Raw genomic sequence first — 21,283 nt, 5'->3', positions numbered from 1 at the left:
GTTTAAATAAGTTTATGAGCCAGTTATAGTACGCTTATATTGTCAGTCACTCACCGATCATCAATATTTTAAGGAACTTCTAGAAGACACAACCTTAAAAAAACGCATAAAATTAACTATACAAAAATATGAAAGAAAATAACATGATAAAATTTATGTTGCAATGTCTGTAACAGTACCAATTACGTTAACACGGTTGTACTTTTATTGTATAATATTTAAGTCGTTCATTTTCATGTCTTCCTAATTTCAATCGCTTCGCGTACATAAAAGCTGTACTAAAGACATTTGGATCACGAAACTCAATCCAGTGGTTTGTTCCCGAGTTTGATAGGTTAGATTAAGGTGAAAATAATTATAAAGAGATAAGATTTGATTTTTTTTTTAGGTACTCGTAGTACCTACCTGTAATTACTCGGTAGTTACTCATATTTTTTAATCTTACATCATTTTGTCTTAAAAAAATCATAAAATAAAATAAATAAATAAAAAATTATTATACTTTTATAAAATTTTTCATATTCCCTTTTTTTACAATATATTGAGCTGTGAACGGCCCATCTGTCCTACGGGAAAGTGGCCGTCACCATCAATTGACATTAGTGCCGGAAGAAATATTAACCATTCTACACATAACCAATGTGCCACTAAACTTGGAAACTAAAATGTTATGTCCCTTGTACTTGTAGTTATACTGGCTCACTCACCCTTCCAACCGGAACACATACTACGTATTGCTGTGTGGTGGTAGAAAATTTGATGAGTGGGCGGTACCTACCCCGAATTCCTAACGATTATGCAGAACCCTAAAGATTATTCCGAATGGTGATTTACATTTGAAAACACAATATTTGTGCTGACGGCACTAGAATTGAAAATTAATCAATTTTCAATTAAGTTTTAAGTAATAAAAGCTATGATTGTTAATATATTGATAAAAAATCACTGTCCTGCAAAATTCGTTCCACATCGGCTTTTTGACGGTTAATTTGTAAATTTCATCACAACGCTCATTGATCTCAAATTGATGCAGGCAGGTATAATACACGAACACCTATGATTTTAGTTGATGAAAACACAATATTGAGCCACGAAACTAATATATATTTTACCCAATAACAGGTAGTTGCGAAAATATTTTTCACGTGGCTTGATGTATTTGACATATAAATATTAATAAAGAATTAAAAAATTAAAACGAGAATAATTCTATTATCTGCCTTTTATTAAAAAAAAACATAAGTGCACAGCGTAATATTCGAAAAAAATATATATATTTATATATTTCGTATTAATTGTATACTAATTTCCGCACGCGACTTCGCCCACGATTAAAGAGGGGAGCGGGCAGGTGTTAAGTAGTCTGCAAAATTTCATGCAAACAAACAAACTCACTTTCTCATTTAAAATATTAACAATAGATAATACGTGTAAATAAGCGTCTTTCGGTAATCGAAAGACGTAAACCGTGTGCAGTGTGTTCAAAGTGTCTTAATAGATATTGCGCTTTTTAAAATATCCCTATAAATTTAATTTATAAAACTAGCTCAAAAGCGGTTTACATCTGAATACAATTTTTATTTCACAAAATAGACAAATTATAAAATTTTGTTTGTTGTTTTATCGAAAAATTACTAAAGCGGTGATGGTACTCAGACATTTTATCTAAAAATATTATAATCCTAAAAAAATTATAATCCTAAAAAATTAAACACAATCCCGCTTAAAAGCAAAACACGAATCAATTATGACCCACACAATTAAGTAACTTAGTATTGAGCGGACGAAGATCGGTATATCACTGATATGAGTTATGGTGAACCGTCAGATGATTTGTAAGAATGGCAGGAAATAGGTCGAGCTCAGGAAAAAAAATATAAGGAAAATGGCGAACTAATATTTGTAATCAGCGTTGCGTTTCGTAAACAAAATAGTATATCCATCACTGAAACAGATCGATCAATATACGATCTGGTAGTAAAAACTTGGCTTGATTAATTGAAGCGGACTATTTAATAATATCCTGGGACATTATTATTCACACACGGCCATCTGATCCCAAATTAAGCAGAGCTTGTACTATGGAAACCAGACAACTGATATACTATATATACTATTTTTCTTTTGTAAATACACACTTATATAGATAATTACACCTAGACTCGGGACAAACAGACATGTTCATGCACACAAATGTCTGTCCTGGGTGGGACTCGAACCCACAACCTTCGGCACGAAAGGCCTATCTACAAAACACGCCAACCTGCTCGTCAGCCGCCGTCATTTGCCGATAAACACAAAAAGCAATACTTATTATTGTTGTGTGGCGGTTTGGAAGGTAAGGAGAGTTTACAGGCAAACGGTATAATATAGTTCTCAAGACTGGTGGTACATTGGAGATGTGCGGCATGATTAATTTTTTTTTTCTGCCAATGTCTATGAGCGATGAGCAACTTTTGAACAACAATGAAAAAAAATGTTCTGGTGACTCTGATTATTTTGTAATAGTATTTTTCAAAGTGACGCATTTGAATTGTTTTTTTTTTGCCATTAAATTTTGCCTGGGGTAAAAATGATATTTGACGTAATCTTTGTCTAGGCGACATATCGCTTGTAGGATAATTAGTGACAATCTTTGAGCAGTTTTGATCTTTGTCAGTTGTAACCTAATGACGTAATTTTATCTCTAGGTAATAAAAGCTTAATTGGGTGACTTCATATATGTTGGATGTTTGATTACGACCTTTGCCTATTATTTATCAGCATCTATAAAAGCTTTGAAAAGATGGACAAAAAAAATTTAATATATCTTATTATTTTAATACAAACCGTTTTTTTTCGCTCGCATTGTTGCTTTTTTTTTATTAACATGTGCTTTTAGCCATATGATGATGAGTACAAAGTATTATTTGTTGCTCATATAAATATTTAAAAATTTGAAAGTTAAAATAAATTAATTGCAGTATTTTTCGCATATTTCAAAATAATTTAATTTATTCATATTTCGTTTAAAAACACGTGTTATTCATAAAACAATGAAATTTTGATTATTTCATTGTTTTATGAGCTAATATTTGTTTTAGTTTATTAGTCGAATGATTGCTGTGTATATTAAAAATCTGCTTTAATGATTTTGTTGTAAATTATAAACACATGGTTTTTTTTTTTTTTTATAGAATAGGAAGGCGGGCGAGCATATGGGCCACCTGATGGTAAGTGATCACCAACGCTCTTAGACATTGGCATTGTAAGAAATGTCAACCATCGCTTACATATCCAATGCGCCACCAACCTTGGGAACTAAGATTTTATGTCCCTTGTGCCTGTAATTACACTGGCTCACTCACCCTTCAAACCGGAACACAACAATATCAAGTATTGCTGTTTTGCGGTAGAATATCTGATGAGTGGGTGGTACCTACCCAGACGAGCTTGCACAAAGCCCTACCACCAGTGGTGTCAGGGTTCGAATCCATGGTCGAGCCATTAAAAATTTTAGATTTTCTATATAAAATAAACTCAATAACAACCCGAAATGGGTAGTTTGGCACTGTGTACGATGCCTGGGAAAACTCGTAAATTTTTTTGTCCTCAACATTAAATTTCTTTAGTCATGTCGTATTTTGAGAATAAACGAGAAGAAAGTGTACCTGTGTTTATGCACTCACTTGTGCATTTAATTTAAACCTATAAACTTTTTTCCGAGTCAATTATTATCTCAATAATTATGCTTATTTTCTATACGACTATGGGAGTACAGTAAGTTCTCATCTATTAAAACGATGCTTGTTTGCGTTTGCCCGATTTAATGGTACTATTTCATTATTTCTATTTTATTTATTTTTAAGATATTCAGTAAATTAAACGTGCTTCTCTTATCATACTCATGTTACCTAAAAATCTGTTAATGAAGAATATGAATTTTCTGTAAGTTTTAATAGTCCACACTCGTCTAGCTTCATCGTGAATGCTCCACTTTCAAATGCACTCAGCAAGCTTTCAACTTGACCATCTCTAACATCGACCATTTCAAAGCAATTTGCGTTTACGACGTAAAGGTCACCGGACTATCATACTCTTATTTGTTCGCTTAATAAAATATCTCAGGTCCTTCCAAATTTATTAGCCAATAAAGCTGTTACTCTTCCCATAACCAATTTAATCTGTAGCCCTTTGATGGGCACTCGATTCGCAATAAAAGGGATTAAGGACAAGTGCCTGGAGATGTATCCGTAATACTCTGATGTCATTATATTATCTGTTTCAACATGTGCTTCTGACGGAATTAACCTCCTTCAATATGATGAGTTTTGTTGCCAGTTCGATAAATTAAAAACGTAAAGTTAATAAGATTTAATAAAAATAATTAATGATTCGAAATTTGAAAAAAAATTTAAAATATTATAAATTTAATGCAAGCAGATAAAGGTTGATATAAATTGTTTTAACGTATGCACTTTAATGTTAGTTCTCTTTCAAAATTTTTTGGCCTTGAGTTTGGCCGCTTTGCCCGAAATCGGTCTGGAGGATATTATTATTATTATTATTATATAACTTAATATATATTTATGTTATAAAATTAAAATAAAATAAAATATACCTAAGTATTTTTTATAACTATTAATACAGCCTTGGGAGATTAAAATAAAATTTATTTTTTAAAAAAATATTTATGAACATAATAATCTCGGGCAATAAAGGACTCATCAAGCGAAACAAAGATCAGGCTAACTTAGTCAGGCTAATTAAATAACTTATATTAGGGATACCTAGTCCTCTCCCTTTAACTAGAAATAATAGAAAACCACCAGAAACATCACCAAGACAAATCACAAATATTACAAATTCACGTAAAATTTTTTTTTAAGTAGCGTAATGTAATTCAGTGTATTTTTATGTGTGTGTATTGAGAACAAAGAAAAAATAAGTTTTAATCAATGCATGTAACAATGAAAGTTACGTTCATATTATATATTATTAGAGATATATTAAAGTATAAGTCTTTATTATATAATGGGACGACATAGTTTTCATTTTGGCCAAATTAAATCTTTACAGTTTATTAAACCGGGGCTTCGTATCAATGGGTATTGTTTTCCTACATCAATTTATACTATAAATGATGAAAAGGTAAATAATTAAGAACTTGATAAATTGAAACAAATAGTTAATTAACTGCGACGGTCGAGGTGTGTAAAATTATTTATTATACCCGGGTCAATATCACACGGGTGAAAATAATCAACTATTACTGGTGGTAGGGCTTTGTGCAAGCTCCTCTGGGTAAGTCCACTCATCAGATATTCTACCGCAAAACAGCAATACCATATATTGTTGTGTTCCGGTTTGAAGGGTGAGTGAGCCAGTGTAATTACAGGCACAAGGGACATAAAATCTTAGTTCCCAAGGTTGGTGGCGCATTGGCTATAAGCGATGGTTGACATTTCTTACAATGCCAATGTCTAAGGGCGTTGGTGACCACTTACCATCAGGTGGCCCATATGCTCGTCAGCCTTCCTACTGTATAAAAAAAGTATATAATAGTTCTGGGTTGGCTATATTTATAAATAAGTAGCTAGTAAAACCCTGCAGACGTTCTCGAGCCATTGCATGTATTTGATATATTTATGCTTACTTTCATGGTGATTGGTGAATAGAGTGGAAGTCTATGAATCTCAAATAAAAGTACTAGCAATTTTTTATATATAAGAAACTAGAATTCACCCGCGTGCTAGAGGACGGTTATTAGGTAAAAAGGGTAGCCTATGTCCATCTACGGAGTTCAATCTTGCTTTATACAAATTATAAAAATCGCTTTAGTGGCTTTTTGTTAGCCTTGAAACGGTAACAGAGAGACAAAGTTACTTTCTTATTTATCTTCTTCTTCTTCGAGTGCCACTCCGACTAGCGAAGGTTGTCAGTCAGCTTTAAATACTCCTTCTTGTTCTTTGCGAGGCGAAAGAGTTCGGCAGCACTCCCGATTCCCGTCCATTCACGGACGTTGCACAGCCAAGACTTTTTTCTGCGCCCAACAGCTCTCCTTCCGTCAACTTTTTCCATCATAATCAGTTGTAAAAGTTCATATCTTTCATGCCTAAGCACGTTTCCGAGATATGCAACTTTTCTCTTCTTGACAGTCTCCAAAAGTTGCCGTTTTTGGTTGACGCGTCGCAGAACTTCCACGTTCGAGACCTTTTTAGTGCAACTAATAGCCAACATACGTCTATAAGCCCACATCTCGAAAGCTTCTATACGTTTTTTGAGGTCTTCTTTAATTGTCCACGCCTCGCATCCATAAAGAAGTATAGGCCAGAAGTAACAATGTAGGAGTCGTATGCGCACAGGGATCTTAAGTCTGCGATTGCAGAGTACTTTTTTCAACGTGCAGAAGGCATTTCGAGCTATTTCGATGAGAGTCTTTACCTCCTGTTCACAGCTCCAGGTGTCATTAAGCCATGTCCCCAGATATTTGTACTTGCGCACCCTCTCAATTTTTTGGTCTGCTACAATGATAGCAATGTCATCGAAGCTATGTTTAGATAACACCATGATCTTCGTTTTTGATAGGTTCATCCTCAGACCAGCGTTTTCACTGCACTCATTAACACGGCTCATAATTAATTGCAGCTCTTCAGGAGATGATGCTATTAGGACTGTATCGTCAGCGTATCTGATGTTGTTAATATACCGGCCATTTATTTTGACTCCACACTCTTGGCCTTCAATTGCTTCTGCTATTATTTGTTCCGAGTACAAATTAAATAGCGTGGGTGATAATATACAGCCCTGTCGGACTTCTCTCTTTATTTCTACCTCATCAGTCTCCTCATTGTCAACTCGTACAGTAGCCTTCTGGTTCCGATACAGATTCTGGATAATACGTACATCTTTGTCATCTAAGCCAAAATTATGTAATATTTCAATTAAACGGTCGTGCAGTACTCTGTCAAAGGCTTTTTCGTAATCGATGAAACAAAGGAAAACGTCTTGTTGCATGTCTCTGCATTTTTGTACGAGAACCTGCATTGCAAAAAGAGCCTCTCTCGTGCCCACTCCTATTCGAAAGCCAAACTGACTATCTGCGCGATGTTCGTCACATTTAGCTCTTATTCGCTCGTGGATGATATTCAGAAATAGTTTCAATACTTGGCTCATAAGGCTAATTGTTCGAAACTCTTCGCACCTTCTTGCGTTGGTCTTCTTAGGAAGCGTAATAAAAGTTAAGGTTAGCCAGTCTTTGGGTAAGTGGCCAGAGTCGATTACCAAGTTAAAGAATTTAACCAGGAATTTTTGTCTTCAATAAGTTTGAGTACCTCTATGTGAACATTTTCCGGTCCGGTTGATTTTCCCGTTTTAGCTTTTTTAAGAGCGTTAGTGACTTCATTTTTCAGGATAGGATATCCCTCATTTGAATCAAAATTTACCGCTATGCTTCGAAAATCGTCGGCAAACATTGATGAAATGTATTGTTCCCATAGATGTATTTTTCCTGATATATCTAATATGGGAATATTATTTTCGTCCGTAAGTTGATGAGTGGTCTTTTTGTGTCCTACCAAAGATTTTATTTCCTTATGCAGGTTAAATGCATCATGTTTAGCATAAAGGTCCTCCACAAAATCACACTTGCACTGATACCAAGCATCTCTAGCATAACGAACTTATCTTATTTATAATATTAGTAAATATAAAGGTGCGTTCAGATTAATATCAACATAAAATGTCATAGAAAATCCTTCGAGAACCTTGTTTTATATATATGGACGTTTTACGTTATACAAAACACCACAATCGATTCTATTGTAGATTGTTTCATGAAAATTTTGATAGAAAAAAATTGACACGCGTCAAGATTATCACAAACGGGTCACGTAGCGAGCGTAATTTTGAAGACAGTAGAGGGCACTGCGCCAGAGGCACTGTCCTCTTTAGCGATGTTTGAATATTGTATACTCGTAATTACGTGATCTTAATATAGTATTTTTTTTTATTGGCAACGGTTAATTTTTTTTATTATTATTTTATTATTCTTATGAATTATTCTTTAAAAAATTTTAATATTCCATATTCCGAGATGGCTTAGTTTTTTAGTTAGTGTATGTAGGTAAACAGGCTACCAGATTGTTATGCTCAGAAAACAAAAAAAAAATTGTGGGTGTGCCATCGTGGTATTCACAGTAATTGTATAATGTGTAAACATATGAGCTCTCAATCTTAGCTAGCCCCTATCGTGTACTGAACTCACGCGCACATTAACGCATTTTCAATAACAAATCTTAAGCTGATGTCATCTGACGCTCGAAGTCTCAGGTAGCCGTGTACCGAGTACCGAGTACTGAGCCTGAATTATGCACATCAAAAATAAAATAAATTTTAATTATTGTTAAGAACATAGTAACGATATTACTTTTTTACGTGAAAATGTAAATAAACATAAATGTCACGTGATCAGCGTATTCAAAAGAACAGGCGCCAGATAGTAGAAATTCTAATCCAATATGAAAACTAGTCTAGAAAGCAAAAATCCTTAAAATCCGTCTCAAAATCAATCACCGCACGAGATATAAGTGGATAGTAATCCCCAAAACCAGGTTCCTCAGCGACCCTTATCTTTCAAAGTTATCCTCTGCATATAAAGGGCTCAAATCCGATCGAGAAAAAATTATATTTCATTTTTATCACAAAACCAGTTTCTGTTTCTATGAGACACGATATATTTAGCTGTAACGCAACGAAACTCAAGTAAGATTTAACGGTTACTTATATATTAGTCTTTCAATAGTCTTGGCTTAGCGAAGCAACCTTCTGTCCGTTCATTAATTGCCTTTGATGAAGTCTGGAGCCGATAAAAATCTATAACGTTGTTCTGATAAATGAAACTGTCAAAAACAGTTGACGTCAAGAACATACAAAATTACTTTGTCAATACTAATTCTGATTATATAAAAGTTGTTTTTAATAAGGCTGTATAATTTTTCTGAAGTGAAATGTATTGATATTATTCGAAAACTAATTAGGTTTTTTGAATAATATTATATGACATAAAGGCAGAAATCAATTTTAAAAAATTTAGCAAAGAATAGCTGTTTGATTAGAGGCAGTTTATCAGTTTTACAGCAGTACTTGGTATTGTTGTGTCCCGGTTTGAAGTGTGAGTGAGCCAGTGCAATTACAGGCACAAGGGACATAGCATCTTAATTCAGATATAAGCGATGGTTAAAATTTCTTACAATGCCAATGTCTATGGGCGGTGGTGACCATTTATCATCAGGTGGCCCATTTGCTCATCCGCCTAACTATTCCACAAAAGAAAAAAACTAAATATAATTGTTGAATTTAATTGTATATGACATAATAATATGATTTTAGAAGATAATTTCCAGATTAAAAAATAGTTCAGAAGATAATTCAATTAATGTTTGTTTACGCAAAGGCGCATTTAACAGGTATTTTAATAAAGATACAACATAATCACATTATTACGCTACCCTGTTGTACAATACAACAGACAAGCTTACACAGTTAGGCGTGTGCAAATGTAATAAAAACAATAACTCACAAAAGCTCTGAAGCGCTTGAATAACTGGAAATATGATTAATTTGTTAACTTTTCATTTGGAAGTAAATGTCCGCGTTTTAATGTAGCCAAAATTCAACTGTATTTTTTAAGAAAAATGCTTGGGTATTTGGTATACATACTTGTATCATCTTCATAATAAGTTACAATTTTTACTCCAGTCGACTTTCGTTTGACGCAAAAATAATGTAATATTAATGTAATAATGTCAAATTGTATAATGAACTCATAATTAAATTTTACTTTACTATAATTATTATAACGATTGAGTGATGTAGCTTAATACATTATTTATCGAAAGCTTAGCCTAGTGGCTAGTTTGTCAGGCTTCAGATCCCGAGATCCCAATTTCAAAATTCAGGTCGAGCCAGTAAAAAATATTAAATTTTTTCGTCGTAAAATTCTCAGGATTATCCCGGAGTCAGGTATTTGGTAATATTTGGTTATAAAGCCATTAAAGTCTTGCCTCTTTCTGATCGCATCGGATATGTCGTCCCACAGATTATGAGATTGAGGGAACATAGTGCACTTGCGTTTGCTCACACACTTGTGTCCTGTAATATGTATAGAGCAGATGGCTATTTTCCCTGAGTATGCCCGCCGTGAGTGAAATGGGTCAAGCAGACCTCATCACCGCAAGCTTGTAATGTTATAAAAATTATAGTTTCGATTATCATAAAATAATAGTCATAATGATAATCACAATAATAATCATAATCTTCAAATTTTTGAAAATTCAAGTATATACAAAATAAAACTCTCATTTAATGTCTCAATTATTTAACCACAAATTTACTACAAAAATTTTGTACCACTAATAATTATAATAATTAACGAAATACATATAAATCGGCAGTTATGTGGATTTCTAGTTTGAAATAGACGTGTGAATTACGAACAAAAAAATTAATTTCACATAAAAACATTTATTTAGTAAATTGATATACGTTCTGACATAAATTGGCCAATTTCACTTAATAATTTTGATTGAAATGTTAAGTATATGGTAATTTTAATTTATTTTGTTGTGCAAATTTCGGTTTGAAATTAGCATTTTTGTAAGAAGAATTAATGTTGAAAAATACAGGCATATTTTAAAGTTTCGTATAAATATTAATATTTATGAATATGTGTGCCGAGATGGATCAGTGGTTGGAGAACTTGAGTCATAGCCGAAGATTGTGAACCCGGTCTGAAAGTTGTTATTTCAGAAATTTATCTCGTGCCCGATGAGTAGGAGAAGAAAGATGTCGTGAGAAAACCTGGTGAAAGTCATCAAACCGCATTGTAGCAGCGTGTATGCTCAACCGAAGAAGAGGCCCGTCTAGCAGAGGGACAGTTAAAGACTGTTGTAGTGTGTAACTGTGCTCCTCCCAACGCATATATACCCATACAATATAAAAGATTGATACATTTATTATTAATTTGTTAAAGTCCGTGCAGTTCCGTTTTATTATTCTTGGTCAAACAAACACGCGTTTTATTGATTGATTTTGATTATAATTTTATTGTCACTTCATATTCACTATAAAAAATATGTACATATGTTGCAATTTGACCGTCCAATAATATTTTTTACTCATTAAATATTTTTATCGATTGCTTCTTGCTGATTACTATATAATATTAAAGTTGTTTTGTAAAATATTTTTCATAAAAAATATTTTCATGTATGACGACATATTACATTTTCACAGAATGTTTAATGACTCAATTATAAGACCTCGTCCATAATGTTGTATTTGTTAGTTAGGCCTAACGCCATATTCACCTGACGCTATATTTGTATATAGCTTCATATATTATGTTCAAGTTTAGTTTTATTAGGTCAATATTTATAAATGATGTACAAAAATGTTGTTCATTCGAAGATAAAACGGATAAAAAAATACATGTAAAAACAAGCAGTTTTTGAATCGTAAATTTTCATCTTTCTAGTAAATGTTAAAGCTTCTCAAATGTTTATATGGATGAACATGTATATTTTAATGAATATTAGTGTTGCTAGCTTAGGTAACATACAAATAGGTTGTATTTTAAAAATAATTTAAATCTGAAACCAACATCTATAACAAACATTTTTCCAAAATCATGTAAATTTTCGTAGATGTTAAACGTAATTTTTTTAGATAAAAAAAGCCAGCTTGATCTAAATTTGAAATTAAATTGACGAATACGCTCAAATTTACGGCGTACTTATAAATAATGTGGTATTATAATTTATATCTATTTATATTTGGTGGACGGTGATCCTTAATCACATTATTTCGGTCGACATATTTGAAATTGCTATCTAAGGCCTTGTTTCGGGTTTTCCGAATAATAATATTCCAAATACATTAAATTTGCAAGTCAAGGCTTTTTCGCTATAATATAATTTATTTCGTATACGTTATATCAAAGTTACAACATAACGTTATTAATTTAAATATTTTTCACTCATAACGTGTTCGATATTTTGGAAAATTCAATCATTTGGTGCGGTATAGAACGAAACTATTTCGTTTAAAAATGTATGAAATCCCACGAGTTTGTTTTTTATCTATCTATTTATTAATTATATATGTATTTATATTTTACTGTATAATTCTTGCTAGAAAAGGTTTTATAAAAATACAACAAACTCGGGTCTTAGAGCTCTTAGACACATACTAATTGTCACCAAAGGATAAACTTTAGAAAATAATAACGCTAGATGATTCTCTCCTAACAGACTTGGGCTACGACAGCGATTCTCAAGAGAGATCGCGCAGCAAGCAACTTGGCCAGCAACTGCGCGATTATTATAGTGCATAAGTGCCCTCTGCTCTTGTTTTTGCGCGCACTATTCTCTCACTTTCATAATCACACGGGACAGAAAATCTAACCGGGAAGATTACAGGCGCAGCTTGCAGTATAAATTAAATCTTAACGGGCATAGGGGTTAAGCACTGCCAACTTCCGATCAGGTTCATAGTGAGAATTTCTCGACAGAAAACCTAACTGTTTATCGGCTATCTCAGGATTTGAATCCAGGACTTGGGACAAGATCTTAAAAATTGTGGCCTTATAAGGACACTTCTTATTTATTTATATTATTTTTTTGGCACGTGAAATCACCAAAATGAACTCGGATCCTTTCTTATATCTTTCGAGTCCAGAAACAACGAGGCAGAAAAATAAAATATATATCAGAGTACATCAATGTTAGTACCTTTACAGGCTGTTTTCATGTAAGTACAGGCACAAATAATAAAACAAACGAAGTTCCATGATTGATTAATCTGAAGTGTAGCAGCGTGGAATATACTTTTAATCTTTTTCCTTAAGAGAAAGGCTTCAAGTCGACAGTCGGCTATTATTCAATGTTCGGCTATTACTTTAAGAGATAGTTGACTATTTTAAATCACAAAGCGAAATTGCGGTATCATTTCTCAATTATTAAGAAAGAGATAAATTTTACATTGACACAACTTCGCTGTTTAAACAGACCAATTTGTACTTGTACCAAAATATTTACTTATCTTAAGCTTCTGATAAGCATCTATAATGATGTTTTTATTTTAACATTTTCATCTCCGATTGTGCCGCTTTGTGAAGGTAAGCTAAATATTTTATTTCTTCTACCCCTTATTTTTTCCCTGTTAAATCTATCTTTACAAAGGTAACGAGTTTAACTGCTGCGGGCGCTTTGAATAATGTCGCACTTTTTTCCTCTTTTATTTTATCAACATAATAATTCTTTATCAATATAATTTTTGTCTCTTTAAATGTAATTATTGAAATACATATATATAAATATAGGTAATTAGCATAGAAAAATTAGACACTTTCTGCAAAATTTTATTCGCGTCATTTTCTGAAAGATATTTTAAGTCGTCAGTCATCCAAATATTTGTTCTTTTTCTGCGGCATTAAGGAAACACCTTACAGATTTTCTTACGGTGTTTTCCTCCAACAACAAGAACGAAATTAATGAGCACGTAAATACTGGTATTTTCCAGCATTTTTGTTCGCAATCATCGGTTGTGTTCAATTCACTTGCCCATTTCAGCTCTTCCCTCCAATAAATGTATTTATTGTCGATTAGAATCATGTGTTGCGGCTTAAAAATGCCATATCTATATCGTACCAGTAATTTTTGTCATAGTGGATTTCATAACCAATAGTTGTTGGCGCCTTAAATTTTTTTTTTTTCATCCTTTTGCCCTCATTTTCATTGTACATTGTACAGTGTCCTGTCTCGTAATCTGTTAACGTATATCTATTTGAGAATCCTACTAATATTATAAACGCGAATGTTTGTATGGATGTTTGTTACTCTTTCACGCAAAAACTACTGATTGGATTTTAATTAAACTTTAAAATAATATAGCTCATACATCAGAGTAACATATATGCTATAATTTATACAGCTATTGATTAAATTTGCCAAAATATAACAATAAGTGTCACGTAAGTAGGAAAAAAATCTCCTCTTTGCGAGCCATTCTGGCGTGCGTGCTGAATAAATACTAAAATCCTACAAAAATAAAACTAAAAATATTGTATATACTGAAATATTGTAAGTCTACTCTTAGTGATTTTTTTAAGTTATACGCGGGTGGTTTCACCACGGGCCCAGCTGGTACAATAATATATCAAAACGGAAGTGACGAAGTGAGCGTATACAAACTTTTGGTGAAAATTAAGAAAAATATAGCGATTTTTCAAGGCCAATCTTTTTATTTTATAACAGTATTTTACCGTAATAAAGTCTAACTTGAATATAATAAATGTCCAACGCTTAAAAAGTATCAAAAATGAAATGAATTAGTTCCGAACAAAAATTCAACCTAAATTTATCTTTTCAGGTCATTTGTTTTACTAAAATTTTGTTCAACAAACTGAGAACATTTCAACAATCAATCTGTCTATTTTATTACAGTACTTAAAAAGTTAATCCGAAAAAATGAAAGATATTAGAAAAGTTCCTCTTCAAATCGATAAAGGAGAAGCACAAAAACAAAATTCGTTGGAGCTATTAAAAGACCTTGTTGATGAGTTTTCTGGCATTTTTCCTTTAATGTTCTTGAAACCGTTAAGTCATTAAGATAAACAGAAAGGCTACACTGCCTGTAAGAGATTGAATGAAAATCAAGTTGATAATGAGAATGACTTGCTGGTTTCTATAACTAAATAACTATCAGATTTTTATGTGTTTACAAAAGAAAAGTAGTATATGTAGTATATCAGTTGTCTAGTTTTCATAGTACATGCTCTGCTTAGTTTGGGATCAGATGGCCGTGTGTGAATAATGTTCCAGGATATTATTATTATTTTTCTATTTAACTAATTAAAATATAATATATACTTATTACAAAACCACTTTATATGATTTATTGCAAACAAATCCTTTGATTTATAGTAGAGTTATTGTTGAAGCTGTGACATGGTGATTATTTTATAAAAAATGGAAGACAGACGTGCATATAACCCACTTGAGAACATAATCAATCCTTAAATACCAAATTTAATATATATTGCGGTTGTTACTGCATTGACTCATTCTCTAAACCAGAACACAACAATACTAAGTATGTTGTTTTGTGGTAAAATATCTAATAAGTGGATATTGCTTACCCAGACGAGCATGCACAAAACCCTACCACCAAGTGACAGAATTTTGTAAGCAGATATTGCAACGTCAAATTTCATATATAGACTTATATCAAGTATACGAAATAAATATTGTAATACTTAAATACTCATATACTTTGACATGAGAGCTGCGACAAAAGGGATATGGTACAAAACAATACAGCCAGACTTAAGTCGCAAACCTTGGTTTATTGGTGCCAATATGAGTTGGTCTGAAATTGTAACAGCCTTGCGGCTTCGCTCCGGGCACATTCCACTGAATAGTTTTGCCTTCTTAATTGGTAAAGCGGTGTCATCTGCTTGTGCAGAATGCCATAAGAATGAGGATGTATACCATATATTAGCAGAATGTGTCCGAAATGAAGCAGAAAGAAATATTTTATTAATAAGATTTAATATTAATTTATTAGATATGGGAGCTTTTAACAGCATACTTGCCTATCCTGTCTCGGATCAGGCTAAAATGTATGTATATAGAGTAGTACAAGTAGGATTAAGACATAGAATTATTTAATTTTTGTTATTTATAGGTTGATTTTGTAAACTGATGTTTAGTTATTCCTATAGGGGTGGCATGATCACTCGGTGACCAAACCCCTCTTAAATAAAGATTAAAAAAAAAAAACTTAGATACTCGTATATAAGAGAACCTGATTGTCAACATACGTGACTATAATGCTTAGAGAATAAGTTTGAAATGTAGTGGAAAACTATGAAATGAAAACGCGATATATATTAAAAATATTTTATATTTCTAACAGATTTGCTTTTAGGATTTTTCATGTTTATTTTTAATTAGAAATGGCTCCGTTTTTCGACAGAGCAGATCAAATTGATCACGATTGATGTTTTTTTATTGCATAGCAACAAATGAATATTTTATAACTTGACGCAATTACGTATTTCTATAATTAATTAAATAATATAGAAAAAAGCAATTTATATGAGTACATAAATGAAAAATTTAATAAGTGCTGCACGCTTATTAATTCATATGCGTGATTCTTAAATGACTAATTTAAATTAATTTGCTACTTTAACTAATGAAATTAAAACTTTTTTTTATAATAATCAAAGGGAACATATGCAAACATTTGAATTGGAATTTTTATTGTAATTTATTACAAACCACATTAAATTTTAATTTATTTAATTAATTAAGTTTTTGATAAGGAATAACGCTTAAATCACGCTCTGATATGAAAGATGGGTAACTTTTATCTTTAAGAACTCTTTCACTGATACTGTGATGTTTTTTCAATACTGAAAATGGCTATTGATAATATAATGATCAGCTTGTCTAAACTACATACCTTTATTGATTTATGACTATATATATTATATACACTAGCACTCGCGTCATAATTTGGAATTTCCATGGACCTATTCATCTCTTTCTTAAAAAATGAAGGATTTTCATATAAAATTACATCCCCTTATCATCACTTACTATGTAAAAGGAAACTGAATGCGAATTTTCATGGTGCTAAATTCTAGTGCCAGTAGTTTGGACTTTGCGTTAATATGTCAGTCAGGTATTCTTTTATGTATATATATATATATATATATATATATATATATATATATATATATATATATATATATTACATTTTGTTGCGTAATTTTATTTTTCCATTTGTTTCCATAACAGCCTGTGAATGTCCCACTGCTGGGCTAAAGGCCTCATCTCCCTTTTTGAGGAGAAGGTTTACAGCTTATCACACCACACTGCTCCAGTGCGGGTTGGTGGAATAGATATGTGGCAGAATTTCATTGAAATTAGATACCCAGGTTTCCTAACGATGTTTTCCTTCACCGATTCTATTTATTTACTTATACATAATATGCAGTTGTATGGCCGAGTGAAACGTGAAACTTAACTAAAGATTGCGGTTCTTACCCACGCAAGCACCACTAATTTTCAGGTATTTGTGTTTAAAATTATCGTGGGGAATGCTGTAGTGTTTCGAATGAAATTCTTTCACACGTGTATCTATCGAACCGGCATTGAAGCAGAGTGGTGGAATAAGCTTCAACCCATCTTCTCAAAAATGTTACTTTATTTTTTACTTATACAAAATGTCCTCCAGATCGATTTCGGCTACGGCAGCCAATTTCAAGAGAGATTAGCCATCTACGCTGGAGATATTATAGAGCACAAGTGTGTGCGCAAACACAGGTGCACTCTCTATTCCCTAGCTCTCATAATTCAATGGGACGGCAATCCGACACGACCGGAAAGAGTTCAAGCGCAACGGCTTTACGTGCTTTCCGAGGTACGGGAATGTACACACTTCTAACTTCCAGACTCCGGGCCGCTACTGAAAATTTTCTGATAGAAAAACCCAATAAATTTTTATGTCAAGCCACTAGACCAACGAGGCAGTCTTAGACATACATGTTATATTTAGTTTATTGAAACTCAATTAAAATATGTCGTCACATATTTCTCTTATTCTTCGTAAATGTATAAATTATGTTAAAATGTATTACAAATAAATAACGAGGATGGAATTGAAAACCGTCTTATCATTTATTTCGAACAAACTCAACTTTATCTAAGTCGTTCTCGTTAAGAAAGCTCTTCTGAAACGCTACCAGTGTTAGAATGCTGATTTTACTGATAAAAATTGGCAAGATTTTTTTTATACAATTTTTCACACGTATTCTCAAAAGATAACGTAATGGTTCGTATCATTGGGTTAATGCTCTTATACTTTATGGTACAACTGTTCTAGCTCTCTCTAATATATAATAACAATACTTTGTATTATTGGGTTTCAATTTGGACAACATTGTTATAATAAATACTAAGGATGTGCCAAGTAACTATGATACATATAGCTTATACATTGTACATATATTTATTTGACATAGATCATAGTTAATACCTTATATCACCATTTTCCATTAGCGGAGATGACCCCATTATAATATAAGATTAATAGCTCTATTTGGATTCCATTTTTCTATTTACATATACGTATACTTTTATTCAATATTTTAAAACTAGTTTATAGTGTTTAGAATGTTAAATTAAAGTTTACGCAGGAAAATGAAAGGTAAGCTTTCAATCTCTTCTCTCTGCGGATATATATGACGGAATATCTATATATCTATTAGGCGGAAATCGTGTTAAAATATGGTGGGAGCCTATTAACGAGGAGTACACAGGAGGTTAATATAATGTAAGAAAACATCAAACAAGAAACACTTTATCAAGCTAATGAATAACTTTCTGTTACTCCAGTAAGATATCAAGGCTGGCTAAAAGGTTACTTTTACGGAAACCCAATTATGGAAGTCGTTTTTCTTAACAGTCGTAGCTTATTGTTGACGATACGAGAGATTGAAAAGATAGAACTTTAGGCGGTAAATTAAGCGTTCTTTTTCAGGAATGTCGATAATTGCTAGAAATTTCTAGTCACTTTTACTCACAATATGGTCTCCTAGTATATAGCAACTAGGTAAGGAATTAAATATTTGTTGTATTAAGCAATTATTTTAATTTAATTGATTATATATATAATAATAGAAAAATGGCGAAATTAATAAACTTCTATTCTTAAGTCCTTTAAAAACGGTATTTTCATGATGGAATATCAAAGAGAAAAGAAATAAAATTATATTTTAAGATACGAAATACGAAATCATTTTGTTATTTTACTTTTTTCAAATATTTTCTTCCCTTGTTAAGCACAATATTAAAAGCTATAAAAATCAAATCTATATGTAAATTTTGAAAACAGAATCACTAAATTAGACGGAAAAGAATCAGATCGGTCACGGCCAAGAACAATCATAACATTTCTATCGATTTTTGTAACATCCAGTCTAATACTTCATATTTTTTTACTATATTGAAAATCAAAAATGAGTATTCATATATTTTGCACTTCAGTCGAAACTATCTGAAATAATCTTATCGGTTATATTTAAAAGATTTGAATTATTTAAAAGGTAACACTTTATTTCTAATGATTATTAAGGCTTTTTTCGACACTTACCTGACTGCAATCCAAAACAGTATTAACACCTTACAGCAAAAATGTCACTTATCACTTCACTTCACTAAATACTTTAAAACTAACTTTTACAAAGTTTTTTCTTTCTAATCCACAAGTTCACGAACTTATATAAATTTATACCATTTATTTGAACCATAAAATTCAATCACTAAACTTTGAAATTTATTCACGATGTTTGTCTTCGAAGTTCACATTTCGTTTCACTTGGCGATCCACATTACCACGGGAGTGAATTAACACATCCACTCAGCTCGACACCCTGTGGTAGACTAACGTACATTCTACTACTGGGGTGGATTTTCTCTTGTGTGCGTGTGCAGCGTCCGTACATAACGTCTACACTGAAAATGTTTGGTTGATGTGTGAGTGATTTTAGAAGCTAGTGTCAGTGATTTCAGACGATTCTGCGCTACCCTGATAGTGCAAGATTATGGATGTGTTGGTTGCCGATCACCTCAAGCTGTGCATGTATTTGTGTCCAGTACTGCCGGGAAAAACGGATCGCTTGGCGCATGCTCGGATACGTATCAAAAGTAAAATCGTGTTTCGCGCTACTTAAATACTGATTTGAAGGGACAGATTATAAATCCTATGTAATATTGACAAAAGCTACTTACTCAGAGGTTTTTCGTTAGAGGTATTTTAAGAAAAAAGCTTTAGTGTCTTAATATTTGTATAAATTGAGTTATATTTTTTACTCTTGTTTGTTTAGGTACTTAAATTTGTAACTTTTTGTTTTTGCTGTTAATGAAATATATTTTTTATTATTATTATTATGTATAATTAATATGACAACAAATAAAAGTGGAATTGTTTAAAATTTTGTACTTTTTTTATTATTTCATAACCTTATATTAATAAAAATAAATAACTTACACTTTATTTGTGAAAATCAAAATAAAAAAAAATTAAAAATGAAATTTATAGCTTCGGATTGAGAATATTAAATCTTACAAAGAATTTAGCCGCTTTATTTTTAAACTTATATACTAACCGATGATCGTGGGTTCAAATCCGAGCAAGCACCACTAAATTTTCATGTACTTTATTTGTGATTATAATTCATCTCGTGCATGACGGTGAAGGGAAACATCGCGAAGAAATCTGCATGCGTCTAATTTTACTGAAATTCTGTCACATGTGTAGCGTGGTGTAATAAGCTCCAAATCTTCTCCTCAAAAAGGAAGAGGAGGCCTTAGCCCAGCAGTGGGACATTCACAGGTTATTACTGTACTGTTATATGTGTATCATGCATAAATAAAACGAATGCTCCATCAACGAATTTTAATAAACTATATCAGTACGTGTTGAGAAACTTGGCGTGTTTAATATAAGATTAAACTAAAAATACATGACATAATCGTCCAAGCAATAATCCTATACAAGAGTTGTTATTATTATATTGTTATTAGCGGGGATTAAGCCCGCGATCTTTGAAGTCAGTAATAACTGGCTTAATACTTTTCAAGTGTTAGATGTTTGTATAGTTTACAGTGGAACTAATCATTATCAGTTGTATGCTAGAAAATATAACATACAAATAAATAATCATATGATTAATGTCAGATTTGAATTTATAAATAAAATGTCTGTAAAATCTTGTTCGTGTATTGTCTTGGTAAATTTTAGATTTTCATATAAACTAACAGCCTCTATCAATCGCCTAATAAATTAACTATGGGGCTGATTATTACAAAGTTGGAAGGATTCCAAATGCATGTTTTACAATCTAGTTTTGTAGCAACATGCGGTTACATGATATACATCAGTAATTTAGATGATAATATGTGAAGGAAAATACCATTTATTGCCATTTGTTTGTATAATTTTGAAATAGTAAACGTTTCATTAGACGCAGAGCATGAAGTTTGAATACCGGTTTAACTATTAGGTTTTTCTGTTAATATATTTTCAGTAACTGATGGAGTTTATTGGAAGTGTTTTAAAACTATTGTCTGACAATAATTTTAAAAACTTTTTTTCCCTTTTATTTTTCAAAATATATAAATTAATGAAATAATATCAATGTTGACGACACTACCAATCTCAACAGTATCAC

The 21,283-nt window shown here is 32.1% G+C and overlaps 1 protein-coding gene across 1 annotated transcript in view; it reads right to left on the bottom strand.

Annotated features, from left to right (window-relative positions):
• The window catches only part of LOC126777573 (zwei Ig domain protein zig-8-like), a 183,287-nt gene extending 163,822 nt beyond the window's left edge, over positions 1-19,465 (bottom strand). Inside the window, exon 1 of the mRNA XM_050500637.1 lies at positions 19,204-19,465. The gene's annotated coding sequence lies outside the window, so the exon portion shown is untranslated. The remainder of the gene's footprint in view (positions 1-19,203) is intronic.
• Between the last annotated feature and the right edge of the window lie 1,818 nt (positions 19,466-21,283).

Source organism: Nymphalis io, chromosome 23, assembly GCF_905147045.1.
Source record: "Nymphalis io chromosome 23, ilAglIoxx1.1, whole genome shotgun sequence".
In the NCBI taxonomy this organism is placed as follows: Eukaryota; Metazoa; Arthropoda; class Insecta; order Lepidoptera; family Nymphalidae; genus Nymphalis; species Nymphalis io.
The sequence above is the reverse complement of the archived record's forward strand: the minus strand, read 5'-3'. Positions and strand labels throughout refer to the sequence as shown.